This window comes from Berghia stephanieae, chromosome 3, assembly GCF_034508935.2.
Source record: "Berghia stephanieae isolate SIO BIC M18660-M18661 chromosome 3, UCSD_Bste_1.3, whole genome shotgun sequence".
Taxonomy (NCBI): domain Eukaryota; kingdom Metazoa; phylum Mollusca; class Gastropoda; order Nudibranchia; family Aeolidiidae; genus Berghia; species Berghia stephanieae.
This window is the reverse complement of record NC_088362.1, coordinates 44,490,175-44,496,174: the sequence shown is the minus strand read 5'-3', so window position 1 is coordinate 44,496,174 and position 6,000 is coordinate 44,490,175.

The window sequence follows — 6,000 nt, the reverse complement described above, 5'->3', positions numbered from 1 at the left end:
GTATGGTGTAAGCATTTGAGTGTATTCCTCTTAGTCAGATCTTGTGCTTGTGTCTACGAGGGCTCTTTTATAATTAACCGAAAAATGCCTGTAAAATCCGCGTTTTTTATGCTATCAACAAAATTCTTGCACGTGTTCATACCTTGACTCGTCCTTCATTTCTCTACGTAACAGCCAAGTCTGTCGACACACTTCTGCAAACGCCGCACCATGGAATAGATACCCTCTCCGAAGAAATTTCCGTCAAGGTTTTGTAGCCATTTCCGCACATGGTCAACAAGCTCTTCATCGACATCAAAGCGCTTTCCTGCCAGTTCACGTTTCAGTGGCCCAAAGAGGTGATAATCAGATGGTGCGAGGTCTGGACTGTGTGGTGGGTGTGGCAAAATCTCCCATCCATATTTATCTAGCCAACCTTGCGTCACTCGTGCTGTGTGGGGTGTAGCGTTGTCGTGTTGCAAAATGACCCCGTTGGTCAACTGCCCTGGGCACTTTCTGCGAATGGCCTCCCTAAGCTTGTCAAGAGTTTGGCAGTACCTTGCAGCATTGATTGTTTCTCCAGGTTGTAAGGTTTCGAACAGAATAACACCACGACTGTCCCAGAAAACAGTTCCCATTATTTTCTTTGCTGACCGCATGACTTTGAATTTCTTCGCGACAGGTGAGGATGGATGTTTCCATGTCATCGAATCTTGCTTTGTTTCTGGGGTGCAATGGTGCAACCAAGTCTCATCACCGGTGACTATGCTGTCAAGAAAAGTCAATCGTACCCCAGAAAGTCTCCGCCGGCGTTGGCAGTATGCCCGTGAACACTGCGTGAGCTCTTGCTTCTTCTCAAAAGTTCCCTGCAGATGTCCAATCTTTGTTCTTTATGATTGTCTGTCAATTGCTTAGGAACCCATCTTGCGCTGACTTTTCTGTAGCCAAGTTCATCAAATACAATTATATGGGCAGAAGTTTCCGAAATTTCAAGACTGCTTGCGATTTCATGAAGTTTCAACCTCCTGTCTTGACGAATAAGCTCATCAAATCGCTTCACATTGTCTTCTGACGTCGCAGTTATCGAACGCCCTCTCCCTTCCCTGTCTGTCAAGTCGGAATGGCCGGCTTCAAACAAATTACACCAGTGATAGACTTGTGTACGGCTTATAACATGCTCACCATATACACTCTGAAGTTCTTTATGAATTTCGGTAGGATTCACACTTTTGGCGTTCAAAAAACGTATGACAGCTCTGATTTCCTCCTTTGACCAAGTTTCAAGGTGGGCCGCCATCTTTAAAATCGTCTAGAAATTCATTGTGCAAAATGATGCACTTCATAATTTCTGGGAATATTCATAACGAAATCAGAAATATCATGTCGTTTACAGAATTAAAAAATCTCCACTGGTTGCTGAGCAATGGGCATTTTTCGGTTATTTCTGAAAGAGCCCTCGTAGTTGAGACTTTTAGGTGATCTCAAACTAAGTACATTATATCATTCCCCTTTGTCTTTCTTTTTGTATGTGCTTTTAATTGTAAATCTAGATTTTTTTCTTCTATCCGTTTTCTTTCTTTTTACTGGCGCTGAAATGATCTAAATGTGTCGCTTGTGTAAAGCTCTTGAAAATAAACTGCCTTACTCTGGAAAACACATTTTACAAAATGTTGGCCAAATATCTATCGATTAAAATGATTCTCATCTTGACAACAATAGGGTCATATTAATTGATCAATATTAGGAAGGCGAGTTTTCTGGCAAAAATGTGTTTTTTTAAAGACATTAGAAGACAAAGCAGAAAGAGTGACCTCTCCAACCGAACCGCATCCTGTACATTTGCTTATGAGGTAAGTTCTCTACCTGTTAAGCTATGAGATCTGAGCCCTTTTCTGCTGTCCGAAAAAAACCCCAACAAATTTTGATAATTTTTGACAGAAAACTTGTCTTCCGGATATTGATAGATCAAAAATGACACTGGTCTTGACAAAATGAGTTTTCTGGCCAAAATTTTTGTAATGCGTTTTTTTTTTTCTGACAGCAGAGAAGGGGTTCTGAAATGATTCCTGTAAGGTGGTATCACAATTTTTTTTTCCCGACAGTAACGCTGTTACTAACTCGGGTACTTATTTTATAACCGAGTTTGGTTAAAATATGTTATTTTCCAAAGATTCGCCATTGTGCCGTCCATAATGGGACTCAGTCCAGGGCTCTACAGATAACTACTACAATCTTTACAATCTCTGTTGGTTGTCTTTATCACGCAGTTACCGCTTATCAATATAATATTATATCAAGATCAGTCCGTATGTTATCATTGATAAAATTTACACCAATGACACACTGATAAAACCTTGAACTGCCACACTACAATGTGTGAATGTTGCCTTCATTTGGGGAATTTGTCATATGATTGAGGACCAAGATGATCAACTCATTCCATACATGTCCGCTTCCTCACACTGGACAGGGAGGCACTTATTGTATCTTCTATCCCTCTATATCTGTTTTCCTATTTGGTATCTGTCTTTGTCTTGGAATGAATGCTTGGTTTTGTCATGGCCCTGGCCGGAGTCCTTGGCTGGGAGGGAAACAGTCAAATGTATAGTTATTCTTTTTGGAGATATTTTTTCCCTGTAAATCATCTCTCTGTTAAGCACTGTGTTATTTTCGTTTTACATAAATTCATATATATTATATATATTTGTAAACGTTTTGAGTGTATTCCTCCTAGTGGGGACCTGTGCTTGTGTCAGGATGAAACATATAGGTGATCTCAAACTAAGGACACTGATAGTTGCTCTTCGAATCTACATCTGTTCCCTATTTGAACTAATTCCCCTTTGTCTTACTCTTTCTTAATTATTGTTCTAGAACTTTTTACTATCCCATTTCTTCCTTTTTACTGGCGCTGATATGTGTTGCAAGTGCCGTAAAAAATATAATCTTCCAAAACTATACATTTGACTGTTTCCCTCCCAGCCAGGGCAAAACCAAGAAATCTCATTCCAAGACAACGACAGAGAGCATGTTGGAAAACAAACATAGGGAGTAGAAGACAGTAAGTGCCTCCCTTCTCACTATGGGAGAACATGGAAATGGAAACCAGATATAAGGGTATAGAGGAGAGAGCATAAGTGACTTCTCCGTCCACCATGGGAGGTCAGAAGACTCGACCCAGTTGTTGTAATGGAATATAAGTATTTTGCGTTTGTTTGAATTTTCATTACAACAATGAGATGTTATCTCATGTGAAAAAAAAGAGTCAATAATGAAAGTCTGTAGAGCATTTTGATATCGATATTAGTTAAAACCTTGACCCCATCAAGGTTATTCCATTAGCGGATCATATTTATGATAAATTTTAAAAGAAATTTACGGCACTTGCAAAACTTGGTCATATTAGTGCTAGTAAAAGAAAGTGACCGGATAAAAGTTTAAAAAGAAAAATGTCTAGCTTCCTTGCACTCAAAAAATATAAACAGAGAACGTGTTCAAGCAGGGAATAAAAGTAGATTACTTAAAAGTCCAATCCAGGTACAGGCATTTGACCCAACAAAGAGGGAACTCGATTTAAAAAAAAAAGATCTTCAGACATTATATGAGAAAAATAAACCGCCATGGGCTCATAGAGTCAGTTTAATTTTCTAAAGTATTAAATGGACAGTAGCAATCAGTTATCCTCTGGGTAAAGTACTTTCCATCAAATCCGATTGATAAAACAGTCCTTCCTGCTGAGAGACTGAAGAACTTGTACAAAATGTTTGTTTTGGGGATTTTACGCCGCTTTTGACACTATTCGGTCATCCCAGAGCCAGTAAATGGGGAAAACGATAGAGTAAAGGTTGTAGATTTCAAGTTAAAAGGACCAACGAAAAAGCAAGACAAAGAGGACTGGTTCAAATGGGGAACAGAAGATTCCCAGAGCAATCCACTGATGTGCCTATTTTGACATTACTTAAAAATGTCCGGGCACAAGCAAAGGATCCTGCTATGAAGGATACACTCAGGCACGTACATATTCAAAGCTTATACCTATAAAAGAGACAATTTACAAGGAAAAAAATACCATCTCTCAAAAAAGGTATATATTTTACTGTCTCCCTCCCAGCTAAGGATCCCTGTCAGGACCAGGAAAAAAAGAGCAATCTCAACCAAGAACAAAGGAAGAGGGCATCATGGAATGTGAAAACATATGGGGGATAAACAAAACAGTGACTCTCTGCCCAGCATGTGAGATCAGAAGAACCCACCCAGTGTGCAAAATGTCTGAGGGTATGCTGCAGGCTGTCTAGTCACTAACTACACCACAGCAACAAATTTATGGAAATCTAACGAAATAAAAATATCTCAGCAAATTGTTTTTATTTTTAAGGGTTTTCAGGCACCTGCAACACATTTAGGTCTTACCACTGCCGGTAAAAAGGGAGAAAATGGAATAATCGAAAAATTCTACAATTACAAAAAAAGCACCTAAGAAAAAGTAAGACAAAGGAGAAATGGTTCAAATAGGGTAGAGATGATTCCAAGAGCATACTATCCATGTGCTTAGTTTGAGATCACCTTTAAGTATCACCCAGACACAAGCACAGGAGTAACACACAAATGTTTACAAGATAAGTTCAAAACAAAAATCTATCAGTACATACAGAGATGTTTGTTTGTTTGTTTTTAAGGGTTTTACGGCGCTTGCAAAACATTTAGGTTATATCAGCGCCAGTAAAAGGAATAAAATGGGAGAGTAGAAAGTTCTAGAATTACAATTAAAGCACCCAAGAGAAAGGAAGACAAAGGGGAACTGGGAACAAATAGGGATCAGATGTAGATTCCAAGAGCATACCATCAATGTACTTAGTCTGGGATCACCTATAAGTCTCACCTAGACACAAGCAACAAGATCCAACAAAGAGAAATACACTCAAATGCTTACATTTCATTAAACATTAAAAATAACAAATATAATAATATTTAACAGAGATGATTTACAAGGAAAAAAATATAATCTCCCAAAACAATATGCATTTGACTGTTTCCCCCTCAGCAGGGGTCAGAACAAAACTAAGTAATCTCATTCCAAGACAAAGACAGAAAGCAAGTTGGAAAACAGATATAGGGGGATAGAAGACACAGTAAGTACCTCCCTGCCCACTATGGGAGTACATACAGAGATGTTTGTTTTTTTGTTTTTAAGGGTTTTACGGCGCTTGCAACACATTTAGGTTATATCAGCGCAAGTAAAAAGGAAGAAATGGGATAGTAAAAAGTTCTAGAATTACAATTAAAGCACCCAAGAAAAAGTAAGACAAAGGGGAACTGAGAACAAATAGGGATCAGATGTAGATTCCAAGAGCATACCACCAATGTACTTAGTTTGAGATCACCTATAAGTCTCATCCGGACACAAGCACAAAATCCAACAGAGAGGAATACACTCAAATGGTTACATTATACACTAAAAATAACAAATTAATATAATAATACATAACAGAGAGATGATTTACAAGGAAAAAAATATCTCTCAAAACAATAACTATGCATTTGACTGTTTCCCTCCCAGCCAAGACTCCAACCTGGGCCAGAACAAAACCAAGTAACCTCATTCCAAGACAAAGACAGAAAGCATGTTGGACAACAGATATAAGGGGATAGAAGACAGTATGGACCTCCCTGCCCGCTATGGGAGGTCAGGATCCCCACCCAGCATACAGAGATGATTTACAAGGTAAAGAAATATCACCCCAAAACTAACACTACATTTAACTGCTTCCCTCTCAGCCAAGCACTCCAGCAAGGGTCAGGACAAAAAGTAATCCCATTCCAAGACAAAGAGTGGCTCAGAAAAGAGATATAAAAAAATATTTTAAAATGAGCTTTTATATAGTGCAACATCCACTAAACGTGCTCAAAGCGCTTGACAAGGAGTCTCTGGCCAACAGCACACTTAACATGTAGGACAGGACATGACGCCTGTTAGGCGATATTACATTTTTTTTCCGAAAGAGACAACGCTGTCAACTGCCA